This window comes from Elgaria multicarinata, chromosome 7, assembly GCF_023053635.1.
Source record: "Elgaria multicarinata webbii isolate HBS135686 ecotype San Diego chromosome 7, rElgMul1.1.pri, whole genome shotgun sequence".
In the NCBI taxonomy this organism is placed as follows: domain Eukaryota; kingdom Metazoa; phylum Chordata; class Lepidosauria; order Squamata; family Anguidae; genus Elgaria; species Elgaria multicarinata.
Window position 1 is genome coordinate 98,249,717 of NC_086177.1, and position 22,523 is coordinate 98,272,239.

Consider the following 22,523-nt stretch of genomic DNA (forward strand, 5'->3'; position numbering starts at 1 on the left):
CAGTGTGCACATGCAGAGATGGGGTTGTGTGGCAAAGAGAATGGGCACTTATGCTCCTTCTGCCATTTCTATTTTCGGAAAGTGCTCCAATCTCAGAAATCACATGGAGTGTTGGTTCAAGCAATACTTCTCTCTATGCCATCCTTACAGTCGAGGATGGTCAGGAGGGTGATATCGTGGATGCCAAATTACAGCCTGGGAAAACCACACAGTCCAGAGACACACTAAGGGCAGGTCCATACATACGTGCCTATCATTTGTTAATTGCAACATAGAGAGTTTGTGTGCATGTGTGAATAAGCCATTTCAGATTCAGCACTACAGACATACGAACATAAGAAGAGCCCTGCTGGATCAGACCAAGGCCAGATCTACACCAAACAGGATATAACACTATGACATTAGTTTGAAAATGGTACATGGAATTTGTCATGGGCCCCAAGAGTTGTCAGTGCACTTCAATACCATTATAAAGCAGTAGTGTAGATCCTGTCCAAGGGTTCATCTAGTCTGGCATTCTGTTTACACAGTGGCCAACCAGATGCCCATGGGAAATCCACGAACAGGACAGGAGTGCAACAGCACCCTCCCACCCACATTCCCTAGCAATACTGCCTCTGATCCTGGATGAAGCAGGTAGCCATCAGGACTAGTAGTCATTGATAGCTTTATCCTCTTCCATGTATTTGTCTAATCCTCCTTTTAAAGCCATCCAAATTGGTGGCCCTAACTTTCACATCCCCTATGATCACCCCAAATACAGTTGTCACTCAAGCCATCACACACCTTCAGCGTGCCTTTATTATTTATTTATTTATTTATTTAGCACCATCAGTGTACATGGTGCTGCACAGAGTAAAACAATAAAACAGCAAAACCCTTCATCAGTGTTGAATGGTAAAATGATATATATGTCTGTTTTTGAGCTCCATCACACAAGCGATTTATTGCACACTTGCCATTCCTGGTATGTGGATTTGCAGTGCGGTCGTCACATGATGTTGTCCCTGTCCTGCAGTCATCTTGCCCCTTCTCCCGCTTTGTTGCATTTTATTTTGGTGAGGGGAAAGTCTGGATTGTTTTCCCCTCTTGTTTTTCCTTTGTTGGGGATGTGTGCTAATGGAGTCTTGATGACAAAAGGGGAGGGCAGGGCGGTTCTCCTCCTCCAGCATGGTCGTCCTAGGGACTTGTTAGTAGGGATGTGCTCCGCTTCTAATCGGACCGGCGAATTAGAAGCGGAGCGGGGGGCTTCGCCTGCCCTTAAGGCGGAGGCAAAGAGGATTGGGGGGCTGGCGGAGCGTGGCGAAGAGGATCGAGGTGAAGGCGGATCCTTCGCCTCGATCCGGAGCTCCGCCGGAAAGGTAAGTGGGGTTTACCAGGCCCTGCCGCTGTCGCTGTCGCCCATGCGGCGACAGCGGCAGGGCCCGGTAACCCCCCCGCCCTCCTCTCCCTTACCTGCCTCCGTCCGCGGTCCGTCGGCGTCTTCAATTGAGCCCGCGGTTCAACCAGGAAGTCTGGGCCGCTTGCTGGTCCTGGTTGAACCACGGGCTCAATTGAAGACGCTGACGGACCGCGGACAGAGGCAGGTAAGGCCCCCCTCCCCCTTGGTCCCTTACCGGGCTCTGCTGCCGTCGCCGCACGGGCGGCGATGGTGGCAGGGCCCGGTAAACCTCCCGCGCTCCTCTCCCGGCCTTACCTGGCGCCACTCCCCTCCACTGCGGAGCTCCGATTCGGAGCCGGAGCTCTGCGGCGAAGAGGAGCGGAGTATGGGCGGAGCAGCGCAGAGCGGAGCGGGCTGACCTGAAATTTTTGGATCGGCCCGTGGGGCGGAGCGGGGGGTCCGTGCACACCCCTACTTGTTAGTTGGTTGAATGGACTTTTTAGTGCTCCAATAGCCCCCCATTGCCCACAGAAATGGAGCCCAGATGAAACCTTTAATTGCTAGATAAAGCCAGAGTGGGTTGGGGGTGGGGAAGAGCCCACACCCAACAGAGTACCACAACCAATGAACTGGAGAAGAAAGGAGAAGGGGCAGGGTGGAATGGAAGAGCAAACAAGCAAAAGCCCACGTGAAAGGGACCAGATGTGAGGGAGGCCTTGCAGCGTTTATGAAACGGAGGTAAAAAACTGTGAGGCAAACCAGAGGGGGGGGAAATAGGTGTGATGGAGCCCTTATTTGATCTCACATAGCACAGTACATATTGATGGTGCTAAAAGTAAGTGCCATAAAGAAGAGAAGGGCTTCCAAAAGCTGTGTGAGTTAAAGGGTTACTAGTTTGAGCCAAATGGTCATGTGAAAAAGTGGTGTAGCTGATTAAGACCATAGTTTCAGATGAATCAAACCAACCTGACAGATGTAATTTTGGCTGCCTTGAAGTCAGTGGGAGCTTTGCTACTTATTAAAACTGTGGGAATTTTTCCCCCCAGTAGGTTTTTTGTGTGTGTGTGTCAAACACTCAGATGGTTGGGACTTGATACGTGAGTTTAGGCAAAGCCTGTAGACTTTGCAACAATGTGATAATTAGGACATTCCTGTTGCTTATGGCCACCATGTAGTAACCATCCTGTACAAATTACTAAATGCAATTCTAATGCTGTCTATAATACACTACAGGGGGGGGGGAATGGCATATGTAGTACATTTACTACCAAAACATTTTTTGAAAGCACTCTGGTGTTCATGCATTTGACTAACTAACTAACTATCTAACTAACAAAGAAAATGTAGGATGCTCATATGAACATAGGAATTGACTTGTGGAGAATGTCTGTAGCTGCTTTGAAGACAAGGTCAGCCTTCAGTTTAAATCCGCCACGGCATCTCAATTTCACCCCTAGCTCCTGAGTGAGAGGAACTCCTAAGAGTAGGGTGACCCCTTATTGAATCGCCAAAAGGAAGAAATGCATCACAAGTGAAAAGAGGACAAAAGGGGGCACTGGTCTGCATAAAATTTGCATAGGCTAATTTATATGTATAGATGCAAATTTAGAAATAATTATTATAATTTAAATAGAAATACAGCATGTCTCTCTATGGCAGCCTTCCTCAACCTGGGGCGCTCCAGATGTGTTGGACTGCATCTCCCGGAATGCCCCAGCTGGCTGGGGCATTCTGGGAGTTGTAGTCCAACACATCTGGAGCGCCCCAGGTTGAGGAAGGCTGCTCTATGGTGTGGAAGACTGTGACCTGTGTGCTTTGCTTGTTCAGTCGGCTCTTCAGCTACAAATGGTTCATGGGCATCTTCAAGGCCCTGAGGCTCTCACTTGAAACTAGACTTGGGCAGGATCTACACTACTGCTTTAAAGCACTTTATAACAGTAGTGACAACAGTTGGGGCCCAGGACACACTCCATATACAGTTTTCAAAACATTTTCAAAGTGCTTTAAAGCAATAGTGTAGATCCACCCTTGGACTAGGCAACCCTCGAAATAGAGGACACCTTCAACATAGAGGATGGTCCTTTGGTTGCCCTTCAACTAGAGGGCTGTCCCCTGTAAAAGAGGACACATGGCCACCGTTTGGTGGGATGGGGGTGAGGTTGAAGCCTCCCCAACCACCTCAGCAATCTTGAGCAAGATCACTGGGATGGTGTGGGTGGGTGTGGGGAGTCAAAGCCTTCCACCCAGCCATTCTGAACCTCCACCTCTCCAACCTCAGTGTACAATATACCAGCACCATTTAGCTTAAGAAAGCTCTTCTTGGTGGTCATTAAACTTTAGGAGAGGCATTTCAACCTTTTGGAATTGGGGGGGGGGGGTGTTGCACAAAAGCCAGGAAACCCCCAAAGGATCAGTAGTTGGGAAAGAGAGAGTGTAGGGCCTGGGGGAGGAGATGTGGCCAACTGAGATCCCAGAAGATCCCTGGATTGAAGGTTCCTCTACCCCGATATAGATAGAAGAATAGAAAGCACATGTCTCCCCATTTCCCCCCTACCCCAGTAATGTAGGTTGACCATATGGAAAGGAGGACTGGTCTCCTGTATCTTTAACAGTTGAAGAGAAAAGGGAATTTCAGCAGGTGTCAATTGTATATATGGAGAACCTGGTGAAATTCCCTCTTCATCACAACAGTTAAAGCTGCAGGATCTATACTAGTGACTAGATACAAAAGTCAGCAGGGCTCCTTCAGCATTACGTGTTGTGATGAAGAGGGAATTTCACCAGGTGCTGCATGCATACAAATGACACCTGCTGAACTTCTCTTTTCTATACAGCTGTTAAAGATACAGGAGCCCTGTCCTCCTTTCCATAGGGTCACCCTACAGTAAGGTAACATCCAAAGCAAATCTTAGATGTGTTTACATTTACAGTATATGCAATAATTCAAACACATTATGCCAAACAATATTTATAAAGCACTTTCCAAATTGGCTCCACTGTTAAGATTCAGGTTGTCTAGGCTACAGTCCTGAACACTGTTGAAATCCTACTGAAGGTGATGAGGTTTAAGCAACCTAACCATGTGTAAGGTTGCAGCCATATCTAAAAAGTGAAACTTAATACGTGACGTTGTAACTGGACATTTAGCATTTGCTATCTGACCTCTGGAATTCGATAGTTAACAATCAGCACCGGATCACTGCTGCTGTTGCTGCTTGGCATTGTTCCTGCAACTGATCTGTTTGTTACAAATTTGATAAGCCTGCAGAAGGAAAGCAGTGATCACTGGGACCGTTCCAAACAGCAAGGAAATCCCACTTGTGGTCAAAACCAGCCACAACCAGGGAATTCCTTATTTGCTCATTAAGCTGATACAGGGTCTAACCTCCAACAAATTGGTACTGGTTCTAGTTTAAGTAACGCGTTCAAATCATGCATTATGGGGTGTGCATGTGTTTTGGGTCTGGATTTAAGTCAGGGGTGGAAAACTTGTGGCCCTCTAGATGTTGGACTGCAACTCCTGTTATACGACATTTATTTATTAATTTATTTATTACATTTTTATACCGCCCAATAGCCGAAGATCTCTGGGCGGTTCACAAAAATTGGGCGGTTCACATTGGCTAGGAGTGGTTTATGTTCATCCCAACAACATCTGGAGGAGCCCTGGTTTAAGTTCAAGTTTGTTTTGCCTTTGTATCCAACCTCAGAAGGGCATCAAAAGGGATTTCAGAAAACAACTTCAAGGGGTTGATTGGGGTGGGGGTGATAGTGAAGCGCCTCTTGGTTAAGTTCAGGCTGTCGCAGTTGCTGAAAGGGCCTCCTAAACCACATAGACTGGAATCATCCTATTGATTTCATAGACTCGTAGAACAATACAGGACTATAGCCCTGCCCAAAGATAGAAGTATCCATGTAAAATGGGATGAGTGGGTGGACTGCTTGTGGCCTACATCTCCCATCATCCATCACCATTGGCTATTCTGGGTAGAGCTAATGGGAGTTACAGGCCAAAACATCTGGAAGGCCACAAGTTGCCCACCCTGATATAAATGAATGAGTTTTCAAGCCCAGTCCCAATATGAACAGTCACATCATCACTTGGTACATCCCTACTCATGATCTCTGCTCCACTACATCTACAATTGCTTCTTCATCTCTTCCCAAACTTCTCCTGTCCTCTGGCACGACTCCTCCCATTCTCCCCTGATGGTGTTTCTTATTCTTGGAACACCTTCCACAGACTTCCTCCATGGTACAGCTCCTCTGGTCTTCCTTCAGATCCCTACCCAAAACAGATATCTTCCATGAGGCTTTAACCTTAGATTATTTTCCGTACTATGGAAACTAAGCCTAGCTATGAAACTAAGCCTTCTAGTCCTGTCACTGTTGTTTTCTTCTTGTCTCCTCCTCTCTAGGGCCAGATTAACACCAAGCAGGATATTGCATTATGAAAGTGGTATGAAAGCGGTATACGGTATGTGTCATGGGCCCCAACAGTTGTCAGTGCACTTCAATACCACTATCAAGCAGTAGAGACTCCTGCCTCTTATATACTGTTTCTATACTGCTTTCATAGTGCTATATCCTGCTTGGTGTAGATCTGGCCTGGGTTATCTTTCCCCATAAAGTGCTATAGGTACATCAGTACTGCTAAACCGTTAATGCAAGTTGGCCCTGCAACAAAACATTGCAGCATGGAGTGCTCCTGTGCAGGATTCGAGTCACCAGAGAGCCACTCATGCCTCTTTCCGGGATACTCCATTACATTCTTCTCACCACCGCCGCATTTTCCATTCCTCCCCAACAGCGAGTCAGCATTCTATGCCCAATGGGCATGCTCAATCTTCATAGACCTGTTTTGGGGTATCACCCTCCCCATGTACATTTCCCTCCAAATATATATATATATATATATATATATATATATTGCAATTCTACAAATCTTGGGGTTATTCCTCCCTCTTGTGTGTGGATGGCGCCGTTGTGACAATGTAAGGACTATGGAAGATAAGGTTGTCAATGTCTGCTCATCAATTTCTCATAATATATAGCTCATCAATGGCTGTATATTACCTCCAGTGTCAGGGGCAGTATGCCTCTGAAGAGCAGTTGCTAGGGGACACCAGCAGGGCGGTGCTCCTGTGCTCATGTCCTGCTTGCTTCCCACAGGAATCTGGAATCTGGATTGCTGCTATAGGAACAGAATCCTGGACTAGTTAGGCCAATGGTCTTTTCCAGCAGGGCTCTTCTTACGTTCTTAATGAGTTTGCTATTACTATTTAGGACTAGGTGCACAGGAATTTTGCCCTTCCCACAATGACCCTGTTCGGACGACACGCTAAGCCACGATGGTTAGGCATTTTGAGCCAAACGTTATGGCTTAGCATGTCGCGTCAACCATGACTTAGCATGTTGTCCGAAGAGGCCCAATCTGCTCACTTTGCCCCAGGAAACAGATTTGGTGCCAGTCGATCTACTTCAAAGAACGATGCAGCAAATTTCAGAGGATGGGAATCTACAGTACGTTCACACTTAGTATATTTGCACTTATACTGAACGCGGACACATGTAGATTAAACATTAGCTGATTGCTCTAAAGTGGCATCCCCATTTCTGGGAAGTTGGCTGAGACTCATTTTGGCAGCCGAATAAGTAAATCCATCTTTGAAGTACAAATGATTCCCAGCGTTCATTCATTATGAACATAAAATAGCTGTCAGCATTCCTCCCCTTCCAGTTTAACAGCCAACGGAGGGGAAACTGAACAGTTATGTTACATCTGTATGGCTTTACTGCTGCAACACAGTTGCCTTCGCCTCCTACTCATTTATCACTTCCAGATTTTACATGCCATTGATCTTCGCTGCAGGGTTCAGACAGAGCCGACGTCAGGTCCCTGTTTAAAGTGCAAATTAAAGAACAGGAGAGCCCAGACTTCAATAATGGCAAAAAAAATCAGCCCATTATAAACATGAAACCAGCTGTATGTTCTCATGCCATAGGATAGGCCCAATATGGGGTCTCTGAAGAGCATTGGATTAAAGGACGTGGGGCCCTATATTGAACTTTCCCCTCCCAGCCTCCACCCCCATTTCCCTTGCTTATATACCTTTTAGTCAAGGATGTGCCTCATTAAAAGGGGGGTCTCCCCACCTCTACCATGCAGTGTTGGTTGGCAAAATACAGATTCTATGTAATCTGTAGGGTGACACATGTGTGAGTTCCTATGAGAAGAGCCATGTAAGGAAGTGCTGAGGTGAGGGCAATGGAGATGATCAGGGGTCTGAAAACAAAGCCCTATGAGGAGAGACTGAAAGAACTGGGCATGGAGAAGAGAAGGCTGAGGAGACACATGATAGCACTCTCAAATACTTGAAAGGGTGACACTCAGAAGAGGGCCAGGATCTCTTCTTGATCATTCCAGAGTGCAGGCCATGGACTAATGGGCTCAAGTTGCAGGAAGCCAGATTCGAGCTGGATATCAGGAAAAACTTCCTGACTGTTAGAGCAGTATGACAATGGAACCAATTACCTAGGGAGGCTGTGGGCTCTCCCACACTAGAGGCATTTGAGAGGCAGTTGGACAGCCATAAGAACATAAGAAGAGCCCTGATGCTGGATCAGATCAAAGGGACCTCTAGTCCAGCACTGTTCACACAGTGGCCAACCAGCCATCAGCCAGGGACGAACAAGCAGGACATGGTGCAACAGCACCCTCCCACCCATGTTCCCCAGCATCTGGTGCACACAGGCTTAGTGCCTTGAATACTGGAGATAGCACACAACCATCAGGGCTAGTAGGTATTGATAGCCTTCATATTCAGGAATTCTTCCACCTCCCTTTTAAAGCCATCAAAATTGGTGGCCATCACTAAATGTTGTGGTAGTGAGTTCCATAATTTAACTATGTGCTCTGTGAAGAAGTACTTCATTTTATATGTCCTGAATCTCCCACCAATTAGCTTTATGGGATGAACCCTGGTTCATGAGATGACCCCATCTGTCAGGTATGCTTTAAGGTGGATTCCTCCATTGAGCAAGGGTTTGGACAATGGCCTTATTGGGCCCCTTCCAACTTTGCTATTCTATGATTCTATGAAAATGGTGAAAGATAGAAGTCTCTGTAATATTGGAAGGGATAAAGGTGAATCTAACAAAATCTCAGTAACTGGTTGCATAGAAGGGCTAAATGGCCATGTCTCACAACCTGTTGATTGTGTCAATGGCTGAAAGACCAACAAAAGTCAACAGAACTTTGCCCTTTAACAATGGTAGATAAGCACTCTATAATGCAAAACTGAGAACAATTATTTACAACATCAACCTCCTGGTCTTGCTACAGCAAAAAGCAAAAGGGTCTGTGAAATTACGTATTAAAATATCTCAAGTCAAACCAGCCTTAAGTCTCATTTTTCAAACCACTTAACTGTGAAATTGTGCTCAGATAAAATACGATCATCAAAGACTTCTAATGCAGCCTGTTTTCATTATCTAATACTAGCGAATGTATTGCATTTCCTTCACTTGTTTATCTCAGACAAAAGAAGTAAAGCAATTAGGAAAAACATTAGTGGCTCTCTCTCTCTCTCTGTGTGTGTAGAGATACTTCACCATTTCCTACTGTCCCAAGCTCTGGGGGAAATGAGATCTCAATTGGAGTGTTTCTCTTTTTAACATTAAAGTATTAAAATATGTTTTTGTTGTTCTGAAATCACTGAAATATCTCTCCCTAGCCCCATGCCAATATGGCAGCAAAATACACACATTTCTGAAGGGTAACATCCCTTCCTCATAGATAAAATGTTCTTAGCTCCAACCTACATCCACCAAAATGTCTCTCATATTGAATAGAAAAAATATTGCTTTAAAATAATAATAATAATAATAATAATAATAATAATAATAATGTCAGTTCAAATTTATTAGTTAATCAATAGACCTTAGAATTTCAAGAACATCCTGAAGCTATAAATGCACTCTGTGGAATTTGTAGGCATAGGCCCTAGGCCAGTCAAAGGCAAACTGAAGCATGTTTTATCATAAGACTACTGAACTCAATGCAACATACTCCCTAGTGAAGGTGCTTAGGTGTGCAGCTTCAATTGCTTGCTTTAAATTTCCTCCCACTGTGGGGGTGGGGTGGGGGGAGGAATCAATGGAATTTACAAATGCTTAACCTTGGTTGGATCTAGCTAACATGATTTTTACTACCTCCTCTGTATGATGACAATCTCTAAAGGTCTTGAAAGTTTGAACAAATTTTGTGATCTAATAAAAGTTATTACAACTATATGGAATTTGGGATTTTTCTTATGTCCAACAAAACGGCCTTTGACTTTTCTATTCAAATGTCTCAACCTCCTACTTTTTCTCCCAAACCTTTCTTGCATTAGCAAGAAAAGGAAGGAAGGAAGGAAGAAAGAACCCTCCCCACTAAAACTCATTTTCCAGACTCATCATTTTTCACTTCTGCCGGGAAACCTCTTTCAGATGACCCGAGCCAATCAGGAGAGGGTGCGGCGTCGCGTCACAAAAGGGAGGCGGGCGCTCCCACGCAGTGACCTCATCCTCGGCATTCCCAGCCTCCCCGCCCCCTTTCCCCCCCTTTTCTCTGGCTTTTGCCACGTGGGTTCCTAACCTGTAAGAAAGTTCGAACCTTTCGTTTTCCTCCTGCTTCTCCCTCTGCAGAAGAGAAGGCAACGGGAGAAGGGCGAGGAAAGGAAGCGACCGCCGCCCTCCAAAGACCACGTCGGGGATCTTGGTCACATAACCGACCCCCACCCCGCCTTCGAGGGAGCCCCGCTCTCCGGCTGGGGAAACTCTGCGAGGCCTTTGTAACCGGACACTTTCTCTTTCTTTTTGCATCGCTTCCTCAGCTTGGAAGGCAAAGACAGAACGAGCAGCCTTCCCAAAGCATCATGGCCCTGTCCCAACCTTCCCCAACCTGGCGTCCTGCAGACGCGTTGGACTACAACGCCCATAATCCCCGGCTGGGGAATGATGGGAGTTGTAGTGCAACACGTCTGGAAGGCGTCTAGTTGGGGAAGGCTGTCTCCTTTTCCTAGAGAAGCAGGAGGAGAGCAGAAGGCTGAACCCAGAGCGAAAAAATGGGTGGCCATCAAACAATGCGGTGGCTTCGGTCCAGGGCAGACAGATAGTCATCTTGGAGCCCGGTATTGGCAAGCAGGGGCTAGCTAGCCTCTCCCAAGCCTTGCTCCCTTTGTACTGCCCCATTAGGGAGGGAAGGGAGGTGGACGAGAAGACCCAGGCAAGCGTGGCTTGTGAGTTGCTGCTGCTGCCACGTAGGCCATTTCTTTCCCCCTGCCTTGTGACACTGATCCCACCCCGAGAGACCCACCCGTCGGAGCTGGGATTCCGGCCCCCAAAAGTCCTGAAGCTCTACATCGTGTTCCTTCTGAAGATCTGTAACAGAGCCAGCCTTTTGCATGTCTACTCAGAAATAAGTCCCATCAAGCTCAATGGGGAAATTTGTGGTCCCCTCTCTAGCAAAGGGACCCCCTATCCTCAGCCCCACCGCACAAGACAATGGGGCCAAGCCCCCCACATTGCACCTGCCCCCAGCCTTGTAACCTCTCTTGGGCAGCCTTCCTCCCAGGTGAGAGCTAGTGTGGCGATGTAATAGTTAAAGGGTTGGGCTGGTGCTCGGGAGATCCGGGTTCTAGTCCCCACTGGGCCATGAAGCTCACTGGGTGATTTTGCACCAGTCACTGACTCTCAGCCTAAACTACCTGGCAGGATTGTTGTGAGGATAAAATGGAGAGGAGGAAGATCATGTATGCTGCCTTGAGGCCCTAGCAAGAGGGAAAGAAACAGTGGGATATAAATTAAAATAAATAAATGGGTATAAGAATGCAGCCCAAGCTCTGCAGGGTGAGGTCTCCATCGCTACCTTCTCTCATGCAACGCCCAGCGCAGCCTCCCCCAATTTGGTACCTTCCAGATGTATTGGACTGCAACATCCATCATTCCCCAGCCAGGGGATTATGGGAGTTGTGTTGGGGATGTGTTGGGCTACCAGGTTAGGGAAGGCTGAGGGGGGATCAATGTGTTAATCATGTGGGCACCTCTTTCCATAGAAAACATTCCTAAATGGAAGGGTGGCCTTGCTGAAGTTGCTGAGGGTTGGCCCTCCCATGAAGCAGGGCGAAGCCTCAGCTCAGACAATGGATTGGGAGGAGTGGCAATTTCCATTGCTCCCCGCTGATCCTGCCACCAGGAATACCTGCTGTTGGGTGCTGCAGAGAGCCAAGTCAGCAGCAAGAGGATGGCTGGTGGGGCTCTCTGTAGCAGCCACCCTGTGAAGAGCTGCCTTGGCTGAGGAGGCAGCCAGTGTGACTCTTCAGAGGGCTCACCTGGCCGAAATGCCTGGCTCTGAGGGGGGGGGCATTCCTCAGAGTCAAGCACCGGAGGGGTGTCCTAGGAAATCACCTGTTCAGAAAGGAAGAGGAAGTGGGATAGCCATCTGGAAAGGGTGTGGGGAGTGCAACACGGTGGCAGGAAGGAGAAGGTGCCGTGAGGCAATATGGGGAAGGAGATTGGGGGATCACAATGAGGCAGCACGTGTACCTTTGTACCCTCCAGCAGCAGGAGAGCTTGGGCAGGGCTGGATCCAAAGCCTCCTCCTCCAATCAACCAAACAGATGCCTCCAGAGAGGTCTGGGCAACCTGGGGCTCTGTGAATGTAGTTGGGCTGCAACTCCCCTGACCATTTTATGTTGGCAATGGCTGATGGGAGTTGCCACAACATCTGGAGGGCCACATGTTGCCCACCCCTGCTCTGAATGTTGGGGTGGGAAACTTGTGGCCCTTTGCATGAATCTGGACTACAAAACCCATCATCCCTGAACATTCGCTATCCTGGCTGGGGCAGATGGGAGCTGGAATGCAATATCTACAGGAGCATAGTTTCCTCAACCTTCCTAGATTGCTTACAGCTCTGACATTTAGGGTGCCAGTTCTTTGTATGTCTAGACAGGAAAAGGTCCTACAATTCCCAGCATGGCTAGGTCATGCTAGAAACCAAAGGGCTTTTTTTCTGTCTAAACATGCATAGGATTGCGCCCTTAGATGCTTCTGCTCACGGAAGGTCCTTTAAACACCTATATCCACCATCCATTCATCCAATCCTTCTTTCTCTCTCTCTCTCTTTTTATAAGGCAATCGAGGGGATTCCCACCACGTCTTGCCGCAGGGAGTTCCGTACGTGAATGATGGATGCGGTGTGAACAAGGAGGTCCTTTCGTCTGCCAGGCCGTTTTATTGGGCGATGCCGGCCTCGTTTTGTTAAGCATCGCTCCGTCTCCCTCCCTCTCTTGAAATCGCTGGGAATCTGAGAGCCGAAGACCTCCTCCACCCCCCCCCTCCCCGTCAGCTCCTTCCCATGTCCCGTCTCCCCACGCCCACCCTCCCGAAACGGACAAGAGGGGAGGGCGTGGCGCAGTCACGTTTCGTGTTTTTACAAGTGTCTAAATAGCGACAGTGTCTGCAGTCCCTCCCCCGCGCCCCTCTGCCTTCCGGGGTATTATTTACCGCCTCTCAAAGCTGGATCCGGATCAAGGTTTTTTCAAATCTCCAAAGCACCTTTGTGACTCAGGTAGACGCACGTTATAACATTGTGTCCATCGGGACGGAGGAGAAATCAGATCGCCCCGTTCCGCAGGCGCGCAAGTCTCCCACATAAGACGCTTACTCGCGAGGAGCCCTATTCGGTTTCCATTGCGCACCCGCGAAGGGATGGGCAGGCGTAACCCGAGGCGTACATTTACTCTAGTGCAAGGGATGTGTTGGTACATTTACCAACACATTTTACAACACATTTACAGTACATTTACTTTGCTCTGCCTTTTGGGACGGAGCGCTGCGGTTGGATCCTCTCGCAAATCTTGGAAGAGTCGTTAGGATTACAGCTTTCGCGCATTCACAGAAGTTGGGGTAGAGAAGGGAGGGGCTTGGTCTGCGCGTTATATAGAAGGATAGAGAAAATGGGCAGGACCCGGCCAAAGGTACGCGCGCTCCTGTACCATTTATTTCAGTGGGAGAGGCGCCAGCCCCTCCTTCTGTCCATGCTTACTCAGCAGTAAATCCCACTGAGCTCCATGGGCATTACTCCCAATTAAGCGCGCCCAGGACCGCAGCCTTAAGAAATGGGGCTTGCGTCGGCTAGATCATGGAGAACAAATAGTCTCATCCATCTAAAGTTGGTACTGTCCTGTCTGTGCCCTGTGCCAAGGTAACATAGGTATATTCCTTAACCCAGCATCCCACCCCCACCCCCCACACCTCCATATAGAGTGTGATAAGGATATGGCATCATTTAGATAGCTTCTCTTAGGAAACACTTTCAATCAACTCTATCAGACCATCATCAGAGATAAGAACAGGCAATCATTTGTGATTGTTAAATAAGAATGTATATTCCTCGGGGCAGGGAGCCGCCGTCCCCTCGGTGAAAGCGAGGTGTTGCAGGCGCTACGGAAATAAAGTCCTGTGCATCTTACCGCACGCCCCCACCCCGAAACAAAATCCCACCCGCGAACTTCTCAACCCACCCCAAAATGATTCTCAACCCACCCACTCACCCCGCCGGCTGTCACCGTTCCAGGACTCAAAAGAAGCAGAAACGAAATTATGACCCATAACAACAAAAAAGCTCACCTTGTCGCCCTTCTGTTCCTTTGCTCATCCAAGATCTAATAAGAGGCCGGTTGTGAGGTTCTGGGGTTTTGTAGCCCTTTCCCCCCCAGATTGAGGTAACAGATCAACTTGTGCTCCCGGGAGAATTATTTTTGGAGGGGCTGGATACGAATGGCTTCAAAACCATGGAAAAGGACAGGCGGGGGCCATTCTTCCCACCTGGATCCCAGTCCCCTACGATTTCAAGTTCACACACCCCCACACACCCGCGCCTTCCTGGCTTTTAAAACAAAAAACAAAACTGGCTTCCAGATATATTAATCAGTGGGCTTGTTGCTGGCGATGGACTTCTCCGGGCGCCTGTGGCAGAAGTCCTTAAGAAAGTTGAGAGAGGAGCAGCAGCAGCAGCATCACACAGTAGGAAAAGTCTCTTTGGTCGGGACTGAATGGAGCTTCTATCTCAAAGCGTCTCAGCAGCAACGGCCAGCCTCAGCAGTTGGAGTAGTGGCTGGGTAATATTTTCCAGACGTCTCTTGACTTTCTCGCTCTCCTTTTCCCCTCCTTTTTCTCCCTCTTCTTCTTCTTCTCCTTCTCTTTTTTCTCTCTCTCTCCCTGCCTCCCTCTTTCCTTGGCTGCTGGTTTTTCTCTGCCTCCTCCAAGTTAAGGGGTCTTTTAACAAGTGAGACTTGGAGGTTGTTTTAATAGGGTGGAAAGGATGGGGAAAAGGGGAGGGAGGAGGGAGGGAACTCCTGCGAGTTGCGGGGCGGGTGGGGGGCGGGTGGGAAGAGAAGAAGAAGAAAAAGAAGAAGAGAGAGAACTGCCCATTCATGTAAGTTGGCTCCAGCACCAGTTCAAACTAGAGTGAATTCAATTAACTTAATTGCAAACATTTGCAAAGAAATGCAATACACACATGTTACCACCACCTGATTTCCTCTTCTTGTACAGGAAAGGAAAAGCTGGGCTTTTGAAATCCCTCCACTCTCCACCCCCACCCCCCAAACCATATTGTAGGTTTCGGTAAGTGAAGGATTTCTGGTCCACGTTGGGCAGAAAATCCAGGTTTCATATTCTCTTCCTCCCCTCCCCTCTCTTTTAAGTATGGGGGATTGCTTCTGATGATTTCTTAATTCATCGGAATTGCTTTACACTTCTCGGCTTTGCTTTCTTGATCCACCCGAGCTTTGTGAGATAATAAGGGATACGCTTGGAAGTGACTTCAGGCCCTTCGAAGGGAGAAATAACTTATTCACGGTGCCATGGCTTATGTGCCTGAAGTTGGAGAGAAAAAGAAAGAAAAACAGAAAGAAACATTTCAGTGGTTAGTTCTGAAACCCCCTTGCAAGTTCTGCAGAAAATGCATTTGCCCTGTTCAGCAAGGAGCAAAAGTTGACTTTTCTGCCTTTGCAGAGAATGGGGCTACGAATGTGCATTCACATCTGCAGTGCCATACTCACTCAAGCCCCACTGAATAGAGCAATCTTTTGACACTGCTTTCTCACACTACTTGTTGTGGCACAAGGGCAGCTGTGCACAATGAAACCTGGAACAGAAATTACATTATTATTTTTATTATTCACTTATAAAGTGCTTATAATTTTCTAATTCTGTGCAGTTATGAAAACACAAGACAATCTCTGTCTGCAGGCTTACAATCTAATAGACACGATACAAAAGGAAAAAGGCATGGGGAGGGAAGAGGAAAGCAAGAATTGCAAATAAGTTACCTTTCTGGCAGGGAGCTGCTCCATCATTGGCTGATGGATGGGACCAGGCTGTCTCCCCTCCCCCATCTTCTTTCTGCCTTAAGCCCCTGGTCAGCGGCAGAGTGTATGTTTCTGTTCTTCATTCCTTGGGCATCCTCCACATTGAAGCATTCAATTAATCCAGATATTATTATCATTTATTATTTAAATTTATATCCTGCCTTTCCACACCGTGGTGCCCAGAACACTGTATAAAGTGGATGGGAAATTAGATAAATCCTACTGCAAATTTTCCTACTGATGTCTGCTTGCAGAGCTATTATATTAGAAATTGAATTATTATTATTAATTTGTCCTCCTTATCACTGACTAGTCTTAACAAATAACTTCCCATTTACAGACATTTATTCACATGGGAATGGGGAACCATTCTGCATTCCCCCCACCCCCCCGTCTGTCTTCTACTGCAAATTTCAAAGAAAACTCACCACCAGGTGGCACTGTTTAGAAAATAATAAGCCATGACGTCCCTGTCTAGTCAAAGGTTATACAGCTTCCAATATTTCTGCTAATATATGCATATGGTAAACCCGAGTGAAAAGCATGTTTCAATCTGCCTCCCTTGAGGTTGGTCCAGCTCAAGTCAATGGCAAAAACTCCAACTAGCTATAATGCGTCAGGATTACCCCTCTTAACCATTGTTCACATTTATTTAGCATCTGGTTCTCTCTTAAATAAGTGTGAATCTCTTCCCTGACTTTTCCCCTTGTTAGTAAGTGGGCAAACTCCCCATAAGCTAGTCCAGAAAGAATCCTGGGTAAACTGTTTGTTTCCTGGACATCTGGTGGAGATCCAGAAAGTTTAGCCAGATGAGGGCTACAAGAAGCCTTCAGACAAAGAATCAAATCAGTATGTAAATTCACTTCCCCTTTTCTAATTGCCCCTTTAAGAATACTGCAGTAACAGCAGAAGGCACTTGTAAAATTACTCTCTTCTTAGGCAATGCTGAAGTTCAGCAGGCCTGATGGGGGGTGGAGCAGGGGTGGGCAACCTGCAGCCCAAGCACTGCGCCTGCCCGTTGGCCTAATTTCACGCAGGTGGGTGAAGCCCAGAGAGAGGGGGCTCATCTACACCAGGCAGGACATTCCACTATGAAAGTGATATGAAAGCGGTATATAAAAGGTAGGAAACACTCCTGCTTTATGGTGGTACTGAAGTGCACTGACAAGTGTTAGGCCCCATTGACACATACCATATACCACTGTCATAACGCTTTCATAGTGTTATATCCTGCTTGGTGCAGATGTGTCATGGGCCCCAACAGTTGTCAGGACACTTCAATACCACTATAAAGCAGGAGTGTAGATCCTGCAGTGCACTTCAATACCACTCTATAGCAGTAGTGTGGCTCCTGCCTTTCATATACCGCTTTCATAGTGGACTATCCTGCTTGATGTAGATGAGCCCAGAGAGAGAGAGAGAGAAATTGGATGGAAGGGGGGAGGAAATTGGGGGAAGCCAAAATGGACGGAGCAATGGAATGAAGGGTGAAAGCTCTCTGCAAGTGTTTGGTTTGGACCTCTGGCATTTTTTTATCTTGCACAGCAGCCTGCTGGCCAGGGAGGAAGAGAAGAGAAACAGAGAGAAGGGGGCAGACAGAGAAAGAAGGGATGACAAAGAGAGTGTGGGGGTTGGAAGAGAGAGAGAAGGGGTGACAGAGAGAGAGAAGAGAGAGAGAAGGGGTGGAAGAGAGAGAGAGAGAAAAGGGGTGGTAGAAAGAGAAAAGTATGGCCTTCATCTGGTCCTGTACACCACTGACAAGAAGTCCCTGACAGATTTCCCCTGAAGGAATGGGAATCCTCAGCAGAAACCCCCCCCCCCGGTCTCTGCTCTAGACCTAGCAACCCCGTTTCTTTCACATTTCACAATCACCAGCCCAGCAAACCTCCCTTGCTTGCCCACTTTCTCTCCCTGTCTCTCCCTCCCTTCAGCGTTCCTGATCCTGACTGTGTTGGGATCAACTAAAAGGACGGGCAGGGATGATTGTCTTTGTGTGCCTGCTTCCCCAGCCCAATTGTGCCACCTCAACAGAGGAGGGGGGATTGGGGCACATCTGGCACTTGCAGTGGGGTGTGGGATGCATAAATAGCCTCCAGGGGCTGCAAGCGAGCTGTGGGTCGTCCATTCCTAGTCCAAAATGAATCCTCTGGAGGTGGGCTCTTGAAATTCTGGCGTTCACCTGCAACTCCACTTAATGATACTCTAGAAATTATTCACTAGGCGAGGAGTGGGCAACTTGTGGACCCCCAAATGTTTTGGCTTACAACTCCTATCATGCTGTGCCATTAGTTATGCTGGCTAGGGATGATGGGAGTTGTAGGCCAAAGCATCTGGATAGCCACAAGACTAGGCTCCACTTCTGGTCTGCCAAGAAAGAGGACATGCATCACCAGAAAAACCAAAACACACACACGTACAGTACGAAAGAGGGCACCGATTTGCATAAAATGTGCATTTGCTAATTTGTATGTGTAGATGCAAATTTTGAAATAATTATTGTAATTTAAATAGAAATGCAGTACACCTCACCATGCTGTGGGAGACGGGGACCAGGGGACCAGGTGAGCCTTGCTCAGTCTGCTGTCCAGGTGCTATCAATGGGCAACCTCATTAGCTGTTTTTTCTAATGGTTCTTTATCTTTAAATCAGACTAAGCCTGGACAGTCCTTCAAATAGAGGATGCCTTCAAAACAGAAGACAGTCCTCTAGCAGCCCTTCAAATAGAGGACTGTCCTTCCTCTGTAAAAGAGGCCACCTGGCCACCCTATAGAATGCCTTTGTTGTTGATCAGTCCTGACTTGAGACCTGCATATCGCACGGTGTTACCGCTTCCGTTATACAGATGGCTGAAAGGCACATGGCCAAACTGGAACTGACGGGATTAGAGCACAGCCCTATATAATCAACCATCCGCTGGACCAAATCAACAGATGTTTGAACCTTGCCATAGCTGAGACATGATGAATATATTGTTGCAGCGGCAGAGTTGCTGCATCCCCATGGATCGATCCCACTCTGCTTTGGGGAAAAAATTGGGAAGAGGAAGAAGATGAGTGGATTCATAACTGCTGTAGTTACTTCTCAAGAAAAATTGTCAACCCTAATAAGGGAAACATGTTAGTCCCCTGCCCATGGTAAAGTTTACCAAACAATAAGAGCAGAGTTCAAAGGAGACTGTGGAGTTGCACATACTTTGAGAGCAAGGCGGCCGCTGATGAATCACCAAAAAGAGGAAATGCATCCCCCCGCAAAAAAGATTCCAATAGAAGCTACTGCATAAAATTTGTATATGCAAATTTAAACAATTAGATGCAAATTTAGAAATATTTATTTTAATTTTAATAGCTACGAAGTGCATCTCAGCATAGTGCAGAAGACTGCAGCCGGGTGATCTGTGGTGCCAGCATGTCCAGTCTGCTTCCTAAGTGGTAACAGTCTTCCCCAACCTGGTGCCCCCCAGATGTTTTGGACTTCGACTCCCATCGGCCCCAGCCAGCCCCAATCAGGAATCCGAGGAGTTGTCATTCAAAATATCTGGAAGGCTAATGGACAACAGTGCTTATGGTTCTATATCTTTAAACTGGAATTGAACAGGACAGCTCTTCAAATAGAGGGTGCCTCTAAAGCTCTGGGTGGTGGAGCCTGAGAGACATTTTGAGGAGGAAATGTTGTAATAAAGAAGAAAATCAGAGTAGAAGTAGGCCTTGTTAAATCAAAATTAAAGTTCTTGCTCTCTCCGTAATGTGTCTCCTTAGTCTTCGCTGACTTCCGGCCTTCCGGTTGTGTTGGACTGCAACTCCTATCATTCCCAACCAACATGGTCAAATTGATCAAGGGGATGGAGCAATTCCACTAGGAGGAAAGCTTGCAATGTCTGGGGCTGTTTAGCTGGGAGAAAAGCTAAGTATGGGGAGACATTATATAGGGTGACCATATGGAAAGGAGGACAGGGCTCCTGTATCTTTAACAGTTGTATGGAAAAGGGAATTTCAGCAGGTGTCATTTGTATCATACAGCACCTGGTGAAATTCCCTCTTCATCATTATTATTATTATTATTATTATTATTTATTTATATAGCACCATCAATGTACATGGTGCTGTACAGAGTAAAACAGTAAATAGCAAGACTCTGCCGCATAGGCTTACAATCTAATAAAATCATAGTAAAACAATAAGGAGGGGAAGAGAATGCCAACAGGTACAGGGAAGGGTAAGCAGGCACAGGGTAGGGAAAAACTAACAGTAGAAAGTAACAGTAGAAGTCTGCACAACATCAAGTTTTAAAAGCTTTAGGAAAAAGAAAAGTTTTTTGTATCTGGTCAAGAAGACAGGGCTCCTACAGCCTTAATTGTTGTGATGAAGAGGGAATTTCACCAGGTGCTGCATGCATACAAACGACACCTGCTGAAATGTGCTTTTCTCCACAACTATTAAAGGTACAGGAGCCCTGTCCTCCTTTCCATATGGCCACCCTATTGAGGTGTTTAAAACTCTGCACGCTCTGGAGAAAGGGGATAGGAAGAAGTTTTCTTCCCTCTTTCATGCTACCTGAACCTGGGGTCATCCCATGGAATGGAGGATCCATGGAATCATGGAGGAGAAGGCTATCAATGGCTGATAGTAACAAAAGGGTTTTTTGTTATCTCCGGTATCATAGGTGATATGCCTCTACATACCAGTTGCTGGGGCGGGAGCTTGCTGATGCACTCAGGTCTGTTTGGCCAGTTTGGGAACAGAATACTGGACTAGATGGAGCTTTGGCCTGATCCAGGACGAATCTCCTTTATGTTCTTAACTTTATACAATGGGTGGTGCAGGTATTGAATTTCCCATGTCTGTGTTTTCTGTTATTTTTTATTATTTAGTTGTCATTGTTTTGTGCAATGGTAATTTTGCTAGCTGCAATGAGTATGCCAGTGGAGAGGTAGAGTGTAATAACACATCAATATATAATTAAATAATAACTAGCAAACGGGGAAGAGTGCAGGAGTTGCACGAAGATGTATGGTATTTAAGATAGGCACTCTTTCTGTGAGATGGTCAAGGCTATATTTAGATTAGAGAGGATATCCAAAATTTGGTGAAGTTTAAACACAGTGAACATCTGAATATATATATATATATATATATATATATATTCTCCCAGCTAGAATGCTGACAGTTTATTTATTTATTTATTTTATTTATTTATTACATTTCTATACCGCCCAATAGCCGGAGCTCTCTGGGCGGTTCACAAAAATTAAAACCATTCAAAGTATAAAACAACAGTATAAAACCATAATATAAAATGCAATATATGTAGATGGCATGTAGATGGCCATCAATGGAACTCAGTAGCATTTTCCTGAGTTTTTAGACATTTGCAGAAGCCTTCTGGGAGGATTGCCAGGACTGACATGAGCATGTGACCATTCTCCAGATTGTTGGATATATATATATATATATATATATATATATATATATATTGCTTAAGATGAGAAATGTGAATATGCTTGGATTATGGGGGAAAAGCTTAAAGAAAAAGGACTTTAAAATAAATTAAAATGGGGGGAAACGGGCATGGTGATGGATGGTGGAGGAGAAATCAGAAGCAAAATGTGTGGAGCTGGAAAGGAAAGAGAAGAAGAAAATACAGCAAGGTATTCATATGCTGTTGTATACAAAAGCTTCACATTGTGCTTTCGGCATAGCAAATGCATAATCTAACCAGCTTCCCTGAAGTCCCTGAGAACTTCAAGTTCAACCGCAGCTTTTAAAGCTCAACTAAAAACTTTTCTTTTTCCTAAAGCTTTTAAAACTTGATGTTGTGCAGACTTCTGCTGTTACTTTCTACTGTTAGTTTTACCCTACCCTGTGCCTGCTTACCCTACCCTGTACCTGTTGGCATTCTCTTCCCCTCCTTATTGTTTTACTATGATTTTATTAGATTGTAAGCCTATGCGGCAGGGTCTTGCTATTTACTGTTTTACTCTGTACAGCACCATGTACATTGATGGTGCTATATATATAAATAAATAAATAATAATAATAATAATAATAATAATAATAATAATAAGTCTGTGATCTTGACGGATTCTAAAGCTGATTCAAGGATTCTTGTCATTAAATTCTCATTGATTTCAACAGGCGATTTCATTTTCAGTACGTGTTTCAATCTCTCTCTCTCTGAAATGAATGGGACTTAAAAGGGCTTCACTTTGGCTCCGCTGGGCCCCAATTGGTTTGCTCTCTGCGGAACTCCCAGGTCATATTTTACATGTTCTGAAGTGAGGTGTGCTGGGCCTATGCCATGTTGTGCTCTGTGACTTAGTGGTCACTAGCTTACCCATGTCGACAGAAGTTGGAAACGTCTTCTTAAGCCTCCCCCTTCCCAATATATACCGATCTGATGTGATCTAGCGCATGGAGAAATGCTCGTATGCCCTGCCTTTATCTGGCTCGCCCTGGAAAAGCTAGCTTAGTTGAGTTGCTCCGGACGTGACAAGCTATGCTATTCAAGATGCTGTTAAAATCAATTAAGGCTATCCAAGGTGCCAAGAGGAGAAGAGATACAGAGAAAGAGGCCGGTAAAGGTCAGGCTGCCTCTGATAGCCCAAGTAAATGACCCTCTAAACACTTGATTGGATTCAGCTACTGAGACTTTATTTTCTAGTTCAATATTTCTGGGAGTGATTCCTTCGATTGGCTTAAGTTAGGAAGGAATGGCAGATGGTC

General features: G+C 46.2%; 1 protein-coding gene across 2 annotated transcripts in view; it reads right to left on the minus strand.

Annotated features, from left to right (window-relative positions):
* Nucleotides 1-14,187, minus strand: part of HAS2 (hyaluronan synthase 2) — a 40,229-nt gene extending 26,042 nt beyond the window's left edge. For both annotated transcript variants that reach the window (XM_063131127.1, XM_063131126.1), the window contains exon 1: nucleotides 14,060-14,187. The gene's annotated coding sequence lies outside the window, so the exon portion shown is untranslated. The remainder of the gene's footprint in view (nucleotides 1-14,059) is intronic.
* Nucleotides 14,188-22,523: the final 8,336 nt, after the last annotated feature.